The sequence below is a fragment of the Rana temporaria genome, chromosome 3 (assembly GCF_905171775.1).
Source record: "Rana temporaria chromosome 3, aRanTem1.1, whole genome shotgun sequence".
Lineage (NCBI taxonomy): Eukaryota > Metazoa > Chordata > Amphibia > Anura > Ranidae > Rana > Rana temporaria.
The window spans coordinates 186,533,228-186,550,682 of NC_053491.1; positions in this window are offsets into that span (position 1 = coordinate 186,533,228).

Below are 17,455 nucleotides of genomic sequence, written 5' to 3' on the forward strand. Positions count from 1 at the left end.
ATGTGATAAGATAATATAGCTGTTGTAACATTCATTTGGGGTTAAAGGTATATGTCCTTTTTTGCTTGTTTTTTTGGCTTTAAAATATCAGCTTTGCTGACTGCTGTGCAAACTGACAGTATTTCATAGCCCAGCTTACAATGCCAGACGGTAATTGCTTTAATAATCTCTTGAGATGAGAAAGTATTGATGTTTAGCTGTTGTGATCAGCATTTTACCACAAACTGATGTTACCGTTTGAATGTGTAGATTAATAGCCAGGAGAATTAAAGCTTTGCCATAAATTTAACAATGACATTTTCCAAGGACTACACTAAATAGACTTTGTCACATTTGAGTAATATGATAATAAATTATAAAACCCTATTTCTTTCAATGTTATACTACAAACTATAAGCTGTATGTAGGTTATATTTGTGGGAAAATCAATAATTTATTCTATTCTGCTGAATGTACACATTTCGCCTCTTGCACAAGCCCATCAAAAATTGAGCATTAACATCCATACATTCAACAAATCCATACATTCAACAGATCTGTACACAAACAATGCACATTTGTCTACTAGATGTTCTGAACCATTTACATGAGAAATGTTTAGCTCTAATTACTCAATGTACAAAAACCTGGGTTCACAGTCCTTTTAGGGAAGATTTTGAGGAGTTGAACGCATGTAAATAGTCAAATTTTTCAAGTAAATTTATACTTCTGGGAAAAGACACGGCCAGAAGACATGTGGCCCAATACATACAAACTTGATGCTCGTGTTCATTAGGCCTTCATAGTAGGCAGGACTGATTACCAATCATAAACGGGAAATATTTTCAGTAAAACAGTATTTTGCTTTATTATAGCAATGGCTACCTTTTTTTTCTATACATTTAAATTTTTACATGCCTTCTATTTCATATTTTATATCATAGTAAGTATAGTATATTATAGTAAATTTGAATTTATATTTATAGATTAGCTACAAGAAGCATCGTAGATTAGCTACATGAAGGACTTGTACCAACTACTTAAAAATGGTAAGGAGAAGTGTGGGGTTCTGAAAAAAAAAAACTACATACTCACCTCCATGCTGCAGTATCGGTCTGGTGCGGCAGTTGTCACCCGCCATCTCTAAGACCAAGAACTGAGCGATCACATGACCGCTGATCACTCAGTTCTCCATCTTCTTGGAGCAGAGAACAAGTGGCTGTCAGTCACACTTCCATACTCTGCCCCCCAGAGTTCCCTGGAGGACGAGGCTGGAGAGGGGGCTGGCGCAGCTGATTTTGCCTGTGCATGGGGACCCACAGCCAGATATCTATCAGGCAGCTGGGTGGATCGTGACAATATGGGCATGATTACAAATGATAAAAAGATATAAGTATTTTTTTTAAACATATACCTATAAACCCCTTGCACAATGTAGCATATAGCTGCTGTATATCCCCCATGGGGTTTTAGTGGCAGACGACCTACATTCTGGTCATTCATCACTAATGCATAGGGCCATAAATGCCAGTACCACTCAATATAACATTCAGCCCCATCCAGCTTTAGCCTGACTTTGATAGGCTGCACACAATGGGGCTGCACCTGTACACTCCAGGAAGGATGAACTGCAGCTAGGTGCCCCTGTGTGCATGGGACCTTAAAGCGGAGTTCCACCTAAAAATGGAACTTCCGCTTAACCCACTCCTCGCCCCCTTACATGCCACATTTGGCATGTCATTTTTTGGGGGGGGGGAGTGGGGGCTTCAGGAGAAGGGGACTTCCTGTCCCACTTCCTCCTTCCGCCGAGGGGCTGGAAAGGCGATTAGCTTAATCGCCTTTTCACAGCCCCTCCCTGTAGGCGAGCGCCTGTCCAATCGGACGGCGCCGCGCCGCTCGCGCATGCGCAGTGGGTGCCCGGCCGTGAAGCCGAAAGCTGTCACTGCCGGGTGCCCACACTAGAAATGAAGACGCCGGCCGGCGAGGGGGGGCGAGGAGCGGAGCCCCGGCCGGCGCGTCGCTGCAGCCGTGGAGCAGGTAAGTGTCTGTTTATTAAAAGCCAGCAGCTACACTTTTTGTAGCTGCTGACTTTTAATAAACTTAAAAAATGGCTGGAAAACCCCTTTAATGATAAGATTATTTACATTAAGCTGATGTTAATGTTTTAACACTAACACCTCGCCCACATACTAGTAAATACATTGCACACTATCTAATTACTACATATAATTTAATTTAGTCATCCGTTATGGCAGGGCCGTTTGAAGGAATTTGGGGGCCCCAAGCAAAATGGGGGCCCCCAAGCACCCCTCTCTCCCGCATGCAAAGCATACGTTCACGCTACACTCATTTTTTTTTCTATTCTTAACTCCCGTTCTTCCCTGTAGGCTGCCGCTGTAGCGTGGCCGAGCTCCTCTTCCCCCTGCCTCTTCCCCAGTCCCCTATCAGATAGTGCCGGGTACCACTCGTGGTACAGGAGATTCAGTTTCCTGTCTTCCCGGCCGGACTGAAAGGAAGTGAGCACTCAGTGTGCACTTCCTGTCAGTCCGGCTGGGAACAGGAAACTGAATCTCCTGTACCACGCGCGGTGCCCGGTCAGACTGACAGGACTCCAGGTGGAAGGAAGAGGAGCTTGGCCATGCTACAGCCTGGAAAGGGGAAGTTGGGGGCCCCAGGCCAGCTCGGGGCCCCAAGCAATTGTTTGTTTTGCCTGTCCTGTAGCGACGGGCCTGCGTTATGCTAGTCATATCTTATAACTGTGAATGTTTATAGGACCTGAGTATAACAAAGACATCTTAACTTTTTATTGCCTGAGGATAAAACAAAACTTAGTGACTGAACACAGTTTAGTAACTTTGTCAGTTAGTAAAACTGAACATATCATTACAATGACTTAGTGAATTTGGATCACACATAAATACACTTAGCAAGCCTAAATTCCCAGGACCTGAGACTAGACTTTACGCTAAAAAAACTGGACTGTCCTGGCAAATTCGGGACTGTCGGCAGGTATGCAATTGCAGCAACCACACATTATGCAAGTCTTAGCTTTGCAAAAAATGTAAATGGGTATTTACTTTGCAGTTTAAAAAAGTAGAAAATGCATTTATGCATCCGTGTTTTTTTGTGTTTTTGAAAAAAACTTTACAATTGGAGAAAATCCCAGGAGAAAAAAAAATATGCTACAATAAAAATGTAGTAAAATGTGTTACAGGCATGCAAATCCAATATTTTTGATTAAAGCCAAATGTGTTAGGCCAGCATCACGTTCAGCTTGTTTTCTAAATTAATTACGATATATCTGTATGATACGACGACATGTGGAATATTTATAAAGCAGTGAATCTGACATTCACCAACATTCACTGCTGTTGAATCTTTTTGGTGGATGCATTTTAAATTACAGTGATTGATTCACCACAAATGATGATGTTTGGTGAATTTACATTTACTGCTTTATAAATATGCCTACACATACTTTGTTAATTTATATAATTTAATTTCCATCTAAACTTAAATAGAATGAATCCATTACTATTAATTTAACACTTTATCATCTTCTCAGGGAAACTATATCAGTATAACATTATAAACTGATATAATGAATCCGTTAAATGACCACAAGCTGGGAAATGTCTACTTTGCCAGCAATATTTATCAGAAGCATATGTGCCAACTGCTGAGATGCCATATGTTCCTTTTAGAAATGTTGACACCATGGGCTACTTACAGATCTTATTAGCCATTTATCAACCATATGTATACACTTATCACAGTCTGTGGGATTGCTGTAGACAATATTTGAGACATCCAAGAAACATACTGTATTAGTTCAAGAGACACTTGTTTTTAGCCATCCTGGAGTTACATGCAACACAAAGTAGCCATAGATAGCTCAGTGGAACAGTAATAACTGCAGCGACACTGGTGATAACAGTTTCCCTGGTAAACCCAGAGAAGCTTACAGCCACCCACATGTTCTCATATTATAGCCTTCCAAAGAATAACAGGGCTGCTAGATTACCATTCTGAACCCTATCGGTGTCACCACTCTGCCACTGGTCACAGAGCCAATGAAAGCATTCTTATTACTCATGTATGTACTGTATATTATACAGTAACAAAATGTCAAAAGGCACAAGGCGAATTTAAAATATTCCGTTTTAGTGGTCTTTATAGCAATCTCATTACAAACCCTTTATTTCAAAAGACCCTTCACTTCTGAATTCACCTATGCAGCATCTTTAAACTGTACACAACTTTTTTTTTGTCTAATCCTCCTAGCCTCACCTATGCTTCCTATTTGTTAAAATTTAAACAGTATTAATCCCAAAAGAAAACATTTATTATATCACAGCTTACAAATTCTTAGATGTGATGGCTGCATTCATTTTTTTTTTTACTTTCTTTCATCTGATCCAGCCAGTAAGAGCCCATTCACACAGGGACAACTTTGGATCTGACTTGAAGTCGCTCCAAGTCTCCCCTAGTCGCCTCAAGTCGCGCTGCATGAGAAAATCAATGTAAGTGAATGGAGCCGTCTTATTGTACACTACTGCAGTCGCTCCGACTTCAGAAACGGTTCCTGTACTACTACTTCAATCCGATTTCTTGGCGACTTGTAGGCAACTTGTACCCATTGATTTCAATGGAAGTCGTCTCAGAAGTCGGATCACTGTCTTAACAGAAGCAACAATACAGGAAGAGCACATACATTTCTCAGGCAAACCCCTCCCTCCCACAGAGCTGATTGTTGTTCGATTGGCCACTGGAATACCCGTGATGTCTTCTAGACTCTTATTTGGACAGATTTAAGTGAGTTATTTCTAAGAATTACAGGCCTACAATATAAAACGCCAAATTTCCATGCAAAACAATTGTACCGCTTTCAGCATCAAAACCCTGACATAATCATACCGCCAGGGAGGTTAATACGGCTTGACATGTATTATAAATTTAAAAGCTGGATAAACACTGGATGTATTGACATTGTCACTAGTCCAAGACTTATAATTGGTTGGCTATAACATGGGTGATAGCCACCAGTGGCGGAACTACCAGGGATGCAGCAGTCGCGCTTGCGAACGGGCCCTGGCATTCCACCACTGTCAATGGGCCCCATCGTGGTTGCTAGTCCCAAGGCTCTGAGTGGAGAGCATACCTCTCATACAGCTCAGAGCTGGAAATTCTCCCTGCTCCATCCATACTCCCTCGCACAGGATGAGAGGGGAGACACAGCCGATATGCTCCTTCTCCCCCCACCGCTCTCCTCCTGTGTCTAGGCTAACAAGCTCACACGTCCTGTTGGAACACATCAGCTGTGTCTCCTCTCTCATCCCGTGCGAGGGAGGATGGATGGAGCAGGGAGAACTGCCAGCTCTCAGCTGTATGAGCGATAGGCTCGCCACTCAGAGCCATACTGAGGAGGCAGGCGGCATTGATGAGCACTGATCGGCTGCACTGATAGGTGGCACTGATGGGCAATGATGAGCAATGATATGCAGTAGAGATGGGCTGAACACCCCCCGGTTCAGTTTGCATCAGAACACCTTGAACAGGCAAAAAGGTCTAGCGAACATGCAAACCCTATTAAAGTCTATGGGAAATGAACATGAAAAATCAAAAGCCCTCATTTTAAAGGCTTATATGCAGGTTATTGCCATAAAAAGTGTTGTTATCCTGCTGGACGTCATATGACGCCCAGTCAGAATAACTGAACCACCGCCCGGCCATCATTCTGCTATAGGCCGGGCGGGAAGTGGTTAAAGTGAAACAATAATAATTAAATATTCCTTTAAATGTACTCCATTTCCATGCACATGGGGGGGGGCTGGATCTGGGGCCCCCCTTGCTAAAGGGGGCTTCCAAATCCTAATAAGCTCGCAGACCCCAACAACCACCGGACAGGGTTGTCGGGAAGAGGCCCTTGTCCCCATCAACATGGAGACAAGGTGCTTTGGGGGGCACCCCAAATGACCCTCCCCATGTTGAGCGCAAGTGGCCTAGTATAGTGCAGGAAGGGGAGGGGGGGCTTGCTCGTCCCCTTCCTTTCCTGACCTGCCAGGCTGCATGCTCAGGTAAGGGTCTGGTATGGATTTTGGGGGGACCCCACACTGTTTTTTCTTTTACATTTTGGTGTGGAGTTCCACTTCAAATCTATACCAGACCCCAAAGGCCTGGTATGGATTTTGGTGGGCCCACACCATTTTTTTTATTAACTCTGTCACAGGGTTCCCCTTAACCACTTCAATACAGTGTATTATATAGTCTGCTCTGGACTATATACCCTGCACTGTATTATATATACTACACTGACTGCACTATATACTCGGCAATGTATTATATATACTACACTGATGGCACTATATACTCTCCACTCTATCATATATACTACCCTGACTGCACTATATACTCTGAACTGTTTTATATATACTACAGTACACAGATTGCACTAAATACTCCCCACTCTATTATATATACACTACATTGACTGCACTATATACTCTGAACTGTATTATATATACTACACTGACTGCATTATATACTCTGAACTATATTCTATATACTACACTGACTGCACTATATTCTCTGAACTGTATTATATATACTAAATGGACTATACTATGTATTATATATACACTACATTGACTGACTGCACACTACACTACACTACCTGCCTAATCTCCATTCATTCCCTATATACGGCCACCGTGTAAGCAGCAGTCTTATATAATGTGGGGCGATCTCGCAGTGCATTATGGGGCACCCCCCCCCCCAGTGGACGAACTTGACTCGACTTTATGTTTGATTCGAACATTGAGACTATCCCTGATAGGCAGCATTGATGAACACTAATAGGTGGCACTGATGGGAACTGATAGGATGCATTGATAAGCAATGATACGTGTCACTGATGGACACTGATAGGCATAATTGATGAGCACTTATAGGCGACACTGATAGGGGGAATTGATGGGCATTGACAGGTGGCACTGATGGGCATTGAGCACTGATTGAGCATTGATGAGCACTGATAGGTGGCACTGGGCACTGATAGGCAGCATTGATGGGCTTTGATAGGTGGCACTGATAGGCAGAATTGATGGGCATTAATAGGCAGGATTGATGAGCACTGATAGGCATCACTGAAATGCAGCACTGATAGACAGCATTGATGAGCACTGATAAGTGGCACTGATAGGCAGCACTGATTATCAATGTAAACGATTTACTGACATTCTTGGCAGTTAATGCCTCTCACATGTCAGTAGACTGCGACTTCAAAGCAAAAGGTAGATTGTCTAAAAAAAGGTATTCCTTAGCCACATAAAACCTTATTAGACGTTACCTTTAAATCAGTAAACTTAACAGGCTCCTGCAGCAGTTCCCATAACATTTTACCAATGTTGTGACGCTGCTGAAAACAAACCAACTGATTATTGGGTCAATGGCAACATGACCTCGACCCTCTTAGATTGTAAGCTCTAATGAGCAGCGCTGATTTCTACTGTATTAAACTATATCGTAACTGTACTGTCTGCCCTTATGTTGTAAAATGCTGCGTAAACTGTCAACACTATATAAATCCTATATAATAATAATGTAAATAGCCTTCTTCAAATAATTGCATGTGTAAATTAGAAGAAGAAATAGGTGACAAAATTCTCAAAAATACTATAACTTCATATAATAATCTATTAATCATTTTAATGGAATTATTTAAAAATATATATCAAATTTGCTATTAAAATGATAACAATCCTGTTTTTGCAACTGCCTCAAGCAAAAATATCTAAAGTAATAATACTGATGATGTACGGTATTTCTTATTAGTTCCGAATTACAGATGTATTACATAACCGGAGACATGCAAAACAGAGAGTAATTGTTGATGCAGAGACATTGCATTTAATACAAGGCAATAAATGTTGAAATGTTTACTTAGTACATAAGAATGGCATGATCTGTACACCAGAAGAAATAGAATTTCCTGGTTATAGCGTCACAACCGCGCTTTTTTTAAACAGAAACAGAAGCTGTCCACAAAGCAGAACAAAACCGTTTTGTTTGCTATTGGTCAATCTACCCTGTCACTTTTGTTGAATAAATACTCCCACTTAAGTATTATGCCTTGTTGATCTACATAATAAACAGTTGGTAGTAAACGTTTTAAAAACAAACATGCATGTCTATATGTATGAACTTCCCGAAAAGAGGAAGACCGTGGCCGTGTAATACGGTTTTCACATCTGACCTCCACTAGACAGGGTGTGGTAGGTATGATCCTCCTGGAAACCTCACAAGATGCTGACTCTACAGTGTCTGCTAACCATTTTCTTTCTACAAACATCTGGAAGCATACATGCATCTGCATCATTCAAACAAATTTACATAATCAGGCCTATTATCATTTTTTTTTTCTTGTAGGCAGATTTCTGATTGTTCTTCTAGGGGAACTGCATTTTAAATATACTTTTTTTATTTGCACTTGAACATTCAAGCTCAGAAGCTATCATTATTTATTCTGGATCAATTGTGTTTACAGGATTGTGTATATGGAGGTTTTCTATTTATTTATTTTTCTATTGGTTGAAATAAATGGATTTGTGTCTTGTTTTTCAATCTGACTAACAATGTTACTTTGTAATTATCTTTTCTTTAGTAACTGATGGGTTATTGACCTTGAACAATTATGTGTTTATCAGATTTTTATTTTGGCATATTCCCTTTACATATACCCACGTATTTACAGTACCTTGATTTTTTTTTTTACAAATGAATATGAGAAAAGTGTGGCGTGCATTTGTATTCAGCCCCCCTGAGTCAACACTTTGTAGATGTAGAACCACCTTTCACTGCAAATACAGCTGCAAGTCTTTTTGGGATGTCTCTACCAGCTTTGCATATCTAGAGAGTCACATTTTTGCTCATTCTTCTTTGCAAAATAGCCCAAGCTCTGTCAGATTGGATGGAGAGCGCCTGCGAACAGCAATTTTCAAGTCTTGCCACAGATTCTCAATTGGATTTAGGTCTGGACTTTGACTGGGATGTTCTAACACATGAATATACTTTGATATAAAACATTCCATTGTAACTCTGGCTGTATGTTTAGTAGGGTTGTCCCGATACCGATACTAGTATCGGTATCGGGACCGATACAGAGCATTTGCGCGAGTACCTCTAATGCACAAATGCTCCCGATGCTTCCCCCGTTACTCCCCCCCCGAGAGCGGGTGGAGAGGGGCGGAGAGCGGGTGGAGAGGGGGCGGAGAGTGGGCGGAGCAGAGCAGCCCTCGGGTATGGAGGAGAGGAGACCTGCTGCCACTGCCGCCTAGTCCCCAAAGTGAAAGCCAAGCCCCCCAGCCGCTGCCGACATCTAGTTGATTAGCGCTCGGGAAACATAACAGCTTTAATTTGAATAGCTGTGTTCCCTGCCGTGCCTCATCATGTATAGCCCCTCCCCCTTGTCCAGGCACTTTGATAGACATATCACCCGTCCCAGGATTGGACGGGTGATCTGTCTATCAAAGTGCCTGAGCAAGGGGGAGTGTCTAGACATGACGAGGCGCGGTGGGGAAAACACAGCTATTCAAATGAAAGCTGTTATGTTCCCCGAGCGCTAATCAACTAGACAGCAGAGGCGGGGGGGCTTGGCTTTCTCTTTGGGGACACAAGGCTGCATTTAGGAACATGGCTGCATTTAGGGACAAGGCTGCATTTAGGGACATGGCTGTATTTGGGGACATGGCTGCATTTAGGGACATGGCTGCAATTGGGGACATGGCTACATTTGGGGACACAAGGCTGCATTTAGGGACATGGCTGCATTTGGGGACACAAGGCTGCATTTGGGGACATGGCTGCATTTGGGTACACAAGGCTGCATTTTAAAAAAATGCATTGGTATTCGGTATCGGCGAGTACATGAAAAAAAGTATCAGTACTTGTACTCGGTCCAAAAAAAGTGGTATCGGGACAACCCTAATGTTTAGTGTCATTGTCCTGCTGGGAGATAAACTCAAGTCTTTTGCAGACTCCATCCATCGTTCTATCAACTCTGACCAGCACAATATGATGCTAAGATATGTTTGTATGAATCCGCGCAATGAGCATTAAGTTTAGCAGAGATAAAAAATGGGGCCTCTACATATTACTCTACCTAGGTGGAGTAAAAGTGTAAAAAGGGGTTAAAAAGTAGGAGTGGCGTTATTCTATAAAACCCTGATGAGAGTATAATATGCATTATGGTGTAAAAAAATGATATTAAATACATAAAAACATAAAATTATACTGATGATTGAAAAATCCTGTGCAAAGTGCATGCGTGCCTGTGCAGATAAAGCCTTATAAACGTGAAAATCCAAATGTGCAAAAAAGTCTTGTAAACTACTGTGCAAATCCAAACAAAAAATGCCCCTCATGTGAAATTCTGTTCAAATGTCCAATATGCAATGGTATGAACATATAAATAACGTGCTAAATATAGTCTCTTTAATAAGTGGAGCGCCAGATGACGTCAGACAAGACGAAACCGGTAGAGCGTTAGCAGAACGTCACATCACTTCCAGAAGGCAGGACCTCAGTGTCAGCAATAGATGCTTATTTTTACTGCTTAATTTGTGAGTACCCATTGTTTAAAGTTGTATCTAATAAAAGTGTTTAAAATGGTAAAACACTATCTGGGGTTCCTTTCTCCTGCATATGAATCCACAGTTAACATCACCAGCAGTACAGGTGGGACGAGAGAGAGCCAGATGGCTACACAGTGGCCAAAACTGTGAATGCTTCATACCCCAAGAGGGGGTGAAAATCTGGTGAGTGGGGGCTTCAATAGAGCACGGATTGCTGTGATCACTCATTGGAACAAAAGCAACGGTTTAACACCTGGCACAAAGCACAAATTGATTAACCAGCACTTATTAAAGAGACTATATTTAGCACAAGTTATTTATATGTTCATACCATTGCATATTGGACGTTTGAACAGCATTTCAGATGAGGTGCATTTTTTGCACATTTGGATTGGCACAGTAGTTTACAATGCTTTTTTGCACATTTGGATTTGCACGTAAGTTTATAAGGCTTTATCTGCACAGGCATGCATGCACTTTGCACATGATTTTTCAATCATCAGTATAATTTTATGTTTTTATGCATTTAATATAATCTTTTTACACCATATTGCATATTATACTCTCATCAGGGTTTTATAGAATTGCGGCACTCCTATTTTTTAACCCCTTTTTACACAATATGATGCTGCCACCACCATGTTTCGCAGTGGGGATCGTGTTTTCAGGGTGTTGTGCAGTGTTAGTTTTCCGCCACACATAGCATTTTTCCTTTAGGCCAAAAAGTAAAATTTTGGTCTCATCTAAACAGAGTACCTTCTTCTACATGTTTGTTGTTCCCCTCACATGGCTTCTTGCAAACTGCAAATAGGAATTCTTATGGCTTTCTTTCAACAATGACTTTCTTCTTGCAACTCTCCCATAAATTCCAGATTTGTGGAGTGCATGACTAATAGTTGTGCTGTAAACAAATTCTCCCACCTGAGCTGTGAATCTCTGCAGCTCCTTCAGAGTCTCCATGAGCCTCTTGGCTGCTTCTCGGATTAATGTTCTCCTTGCCCGGCCTGTTTAGGTGGACGACCATGTCTTGGTAGGTTTGCAATTGTGCCATACTCTTTCTTTTATACTCTTTCTTTTATAACCTAACCCTGCTTTAAACTTCTCCATAACTTTATCCCTGAACTGTCTGGTGTGTTCCTTGGTCTTCATGATGCTGTTTGTTCATGGGTGGTTCTCTAACAAACCTCTGAAGGCTTCAACGAACAGCTATATTTATACTGAGATTAAATTACACACAGGTGGGCTCTATTTACTAATTATGTGTCTCCTGAGGGCAATTGGTTCCACTAGATTTTAGCTAGGGGTATCAGAGTAAAGGGGGCTGAATACAAATGCACGCCACACTTTTCAGTTCTGGCCAGTCCAGTCGTCTCTCTGTAAACACGGAAGTGACATCACAACACCACTTCCGGTTTACTTGGCTGCTAATGGCACAGGTTTTTTAAAAAGTGACAGTATTCAAAATCGCTGTAAGTCTCACCAGTGCAGTCTCTGGGCCGGATTCAGCAAGAATTTACGCCGGCGTATCTATAGATACCTTGCGTAAATTCAAAACTGCGCCGGCGTATCTTCTTTCTGTATTCAGAAAGCAAGATACGCCAAAATTAGGCTAAGATCCGACTGGCGTAAATCTCTTATGCCATCGTATCTTAGGGTGCATATTTGGCCGTTAGGTGGCGCTTCCGTCGTTTTCGGCGTAGAATATGCAAATGACCTAGATACGCCGATTCACAAACGTACGTGCGTCTGGCGGAATTTTTTTACGTCGTTTGCGTAAGGCTTTTCCGGCGTAACGTTTCTCCTGCTTCTATGAGGCGTACGCAATGTTAAGTATGGACGTCGTTCCCGCGTCGAATTTTGAATTTTTTACTTCGTTTGCGTAAGTCGTTCGCGAATAGGGCTGGACGTAATTTACGTTCACGTCGAAACCAATACGTCCTTGCGGCATACTTTGGAGCAATGCACACTGGGACATGTACATGGACGGCGCATGCGCCGTTTGTAAAAAACGTCAATCACGTCGGGTCACCACCCATTTACATAAAACACGCCCCCCTCATCCTCATTTGAATTAGGCGCGCTTACGCCGGCCCCATTTACGCTACGCTGCCGTAACTTAGGAGGCAAGTGCTTTGTGAATACAGCACTTGCCTCTCTAATTTACGGCGGCGTAGCGTAAATACGATACGCTACGCCGCCGTAACCATGCGCCCGGCTACCTGAATCCGGGCCACTTATTAGAAATCACAAACAAATATCAGTTTAACAAAGCCCTGCCATTTAATATGAGGTATAGTATAGTACAGTGGTTCTCAACCTCAGTCCTCAAGTACCCCTCATCGGGCCATGTTTTCATGTTTTCCTTTACTTTGCACAGCTGCTTTAAATCAATAATATGGTATTGATAAGAGCTTTTTTATCTAAGGGAAGTTCCTAAAACATGGGGGTACTTGAGAACTGAGGTTGAGAACCACTGCTATAGTATACAAATAAAACATTTAGGCCAGGTGCAGACCTTTGTGTTGTAACCGCATGCATGTTATATACATTTTGTATGAGCTGCCAACAAACCAAAAGGGACCTTTCAATGCACCTGCATCTTTTTTTTCAAATCATTAATTTGCTAAGCCACCTGGCAGCTCTTGCCTTGAATTGCGCATTGGTGCCAAAGCTACAAATATGCACTTACAATCACTGGTTATACCTTCTGTATTGGTTAACTAATTGCACCCAGTTGCATCTTGATTACATTTTCTCATCACTCTTTCATAACAACTTTATCTTTTCAATACATGCTTGTTGTCCATTACTTTAAAATCTATAGAATTGGTTAGTCTGATCTCTACCCTCTTGCCTGTCTCACAAGACTGGCACTACCAGGAACACAAGTTAAAACAAGCAAAGCTTTCTGGGTCAAAGAGACATGTGAGCCCCCAACAATAACAATTTAGTGACATATTTGTGCTGAGCAACTAAAAACTTGTTTACTAATGTCCGTTAAAGTGTGACATTTGTCAGGCTATGGACATTTGAACAGCAAGTTAAAGGGGTTGTAAAGGTTCGTTTTTTATTTTCTAAATTGGTTCCTTTAAGCTAGTGCATTGTTGGTTCACTTTCCTTTTCCTTCGATTTCCCTTCTAAATCTTTTTTTTTCTTTGTCTGAACTTCTCACTTCCTGTTCCTCCTCAGTTCTGGCTGACTAACCCCCAGCCAGAACGGCTCGGATGATGGGGGCAAGCTTACTTAGGAGAAACAGGAAGTGAGAAATTCAGACAAAGAAAAAAAACATTTAGAAGGGAAATCGAAGGAAAAGGTAAGTGAACCAACAATGCACTAGCTTAAAAGGAACCTATTTAGAAAATAAAAATCGAATCTTTACAACCCCTTTAAAAGCAGTAAATTTACTTAAAAAAAGCCATATTTGACCTATGTAGGTGCATGCACTATGAAGAAATTCATCCTCAAAGTTCACAGCAAAGCTCCTTATGTAAGTCATCTCAACTCACCCTGCTTCTCCACTCAGCAATGAGGGGGAAGCCTTCCAGTCCTCTAATCTCTAATGTAAATACACAGCAGGAGGGGGGGGGGGGTGGTGGTGAGAGAGTGGAGTTAGCAGTGCATTAGTCCCCTTTCACACAGACGGCTGTTTTGCTGCAGTTAAAGGCATGTAAATTTTCTGTAAAATTCAAGGCTCCGGGCAGTGCGATTAGCTGCATTTGTACATTGCGATTACGTGCGGTTACATGCGGCTGCGTTTAGCTGCGGTATTAATTTCCATAGCAACCCTTTTTATTTATTTTTTGATTATGATGTGCTTCCTGTTGTTCTTTTATTTTTTCTCATCCTGCTATCCGCAGTTGACACAAAAGACTGTGATTACCTGTGGTTAAGTGCATATAGCTGCGCTAAATCGCACCTGGACGAATTCAATTCTATTTTTTCTATTCGCACCAAACCGCATGCAACGAAATCGCAGCTAAATGCTGTGTGTGAATGGGGCCATAGGAAGGCATTGTGTGCTTTTAGCTGCGGTAGAAAACTAGAAAATCCACAGCTAAAAGCACCATTCTATCTGTCTGTGTGAAAGGGGCCTTAGTGTGGCCCACAGTCTGTTTTTCAAGTTTATTTACTGTTGGTTAGAATTATGTAAACTGTTGCCTAGCCATAGTTACATACCCTTCAAAATTTCTGAGATGACAAAGACTTTTTAACACAAAGTATGTAGGCAAAAGACTCACCCTGTCCTGTCGTATTATTAGAGTACATGAAAAATAATTTTTCAAAAAAATATTGATAAACTCACAATTCCCTTTCTTCACTTTATTCCTTTTTCAAAAACAGAATGATTAGAGGCTAAGTTAAAGCACATCTGTGGCCAAAATGTAAAATCATTTATTCATATGTACAGGGTGGGCCATTTATATGGATCCACCCGGGTGGGCCATTTATATGGATACACCTTAATAAAATGGGAATGGTTGGTGATATGAACTTCCTGTTTGTGGCACATTAGTATATGTAAGGGGGGAAACTTTTCAAGATGGGTGGTGACCATGGCGGCCATTTTGAAGTCGGCCATTTTAAATGCAACTTTTTTTTTTGGTGTATCCATATAAATGGCCCACCCTGTATATTGTATTTGTTATTTCTAGACTACTCCTATGAATATGAATGATCTTGAAACTCGTAAACTTACTTTGTGAGGATTCCAACACATTTACTCCCTTAAATTATGTGACACATATTCACTATGCCCTGTGAGTAGGCACTGCTGTGTCACATATTTTCACAGAGCCTGCCTTCTGAACTACAGAGATACCAAGAGATGAGGTTTCAGAAAGCGGAGTCAGTACAGGAATCACTGTTTGAAAGCAGCAAGGTACCATGGGATGCATAGTCCTTGAAAAAAGTAAACAGCAGAGGAGAAGCTGCAAAGCATGCAGGGAATCCAGGATGTTGTGGAAAGAGATGTCCAACAGACAGACAGCACTCACAACGTGAAAGGGGATTTGTCAAGTAAGCTTATGTTGGTTTCTCAAAATGGCCTATTGTTTGTATTATTACAATGAAAATAAAGTGTATTCTGAGATTTCTTTTAAGTGCAGTATAACAAAAACATGGGTATCTTGTCAGCAGCACCGCTGCTCCGAATGCTGGTTCCTCAGCCCACGGGTTCTTCAGGCTCACTCAGACCCGGCTGCAGCACCCCACTGCACAGGCCCACTCCTGGCCTCCAAATAGGGTTTTCCTTCCCCTCCTTCCCGAGCTTGCTCATTGCAGAGACTTCCAGATTCCATCTAGCCCCCTGGACTTTCTAGCCACCTAAGCTTCCTCAGTATCCCAGACCCTCTCATGGTCTCCCAGACTCTTGTAGCAGTCCGGACTTTCCCAGTCCTTGGGCAAGGAGTCACTGCACAACACAACACACAGCTCTCCTGACAGGGCTCTGTATGCAAAAGGCAACCCAGAGCTATTCTCAGACTTGGTTTATAATGACTGCACAGCTGTGTACTCACACAAGATGCAGGCATCAATATGCAGACTCCCATCCAGGATCACAACACCTGGAAAAAAATATAAACACAGTTTTCTCCACTCAGAAACAATAGTCTGGATCTTCACATTATACATTAATGCAAGATATCGGAGGCTTTCCCGATATCCAATGGCACGAGGCAGGGTTGCCCTCTCTCGCCCCTGCTCTTTGCCCTCTCCCTCGAGCCCTTCCTGTGTCATGTTAGACGGAACCCGGACATATCGGGGGTGACAGTAGGCAAAAAGCAACATAAGGTCGCTGCATACGCAGATGACCTGATGTTAACACTCTCGCACCCCTCTACCTCCCTGACGCATCTCATGCGGGAGTTTGACACATACGGCCGACTTTCAAACTTGAGGATTAATTTCACCAAATTGGAGGCCATGGGTGTTGGGATTCCTCAACACAGACTTGCGGAATCCAGGGGGAGCTTTGACCTGAAATGGACGGATAGGGCCCTGAAGTACCTCGGCACCTACATACCGCCGTCGTTTGCCCGACTCTTCCACCTAAATTTTCCACCACTCCTTGCGACGGTAAAGAACTTGCTTGACCAGTGGAACGGGGGCCTACATTCATGGCTGGGCCGCTGTAACATCCTTAAGATGGCGGTACTGCCGAAGTTTTTATACCTCCTACAGGCCCTCCCGGTACTGATCCCGGGTGACTTTTTTAAACAAGTACACACCGCCTTCACCAGATTTCTGTGGGCAGGGAAAAGCCCCCGACTGAGCAGGAAGACACTCTCACTCCCAAAAATGCACGGAGGCCTGGCTATGCCTGACCTCTGTGCATACTACCAGGTGACCCACCTTGGGAGGCTGGTGGACTGGTGCCGCCACGCCGAAACCAAGCTATGGACTCAGGTGGAGCAGGAACAGAGTAGTGTTCCACTTCAGGGGGTGCCGTGGTGCTCGGCGGTGCTACCCCCAGAGATGAAACAGCACCCGCTGATAGGGGCAACGGTGAGGGTCACATCGCAACTACTAACAAGACCATCCCTTGCGACACACAACTCCCCACTGAGACCGGTACTGGGATACCCCAGCTTTGAACCGGGACTCCAGGACGGGAAATTCCTTGAACTACGCGAGGCAGGCTTTAGTCAAGTGTCACATTTTAGCGACAGGGGTAAATGGAAAACAGCTGCAGAACTGACAGACCCCATAGGCCCATACAAATTGGACTACATGAGAGCACTTCAGCTCGGACACTTTCTGAGCAGTATGACACCCCCTGACGCCATACAGCAACCGCCCGCCCACGAGGAGATCTGTAACGGGACCGGGGTGATTATGCACACCCT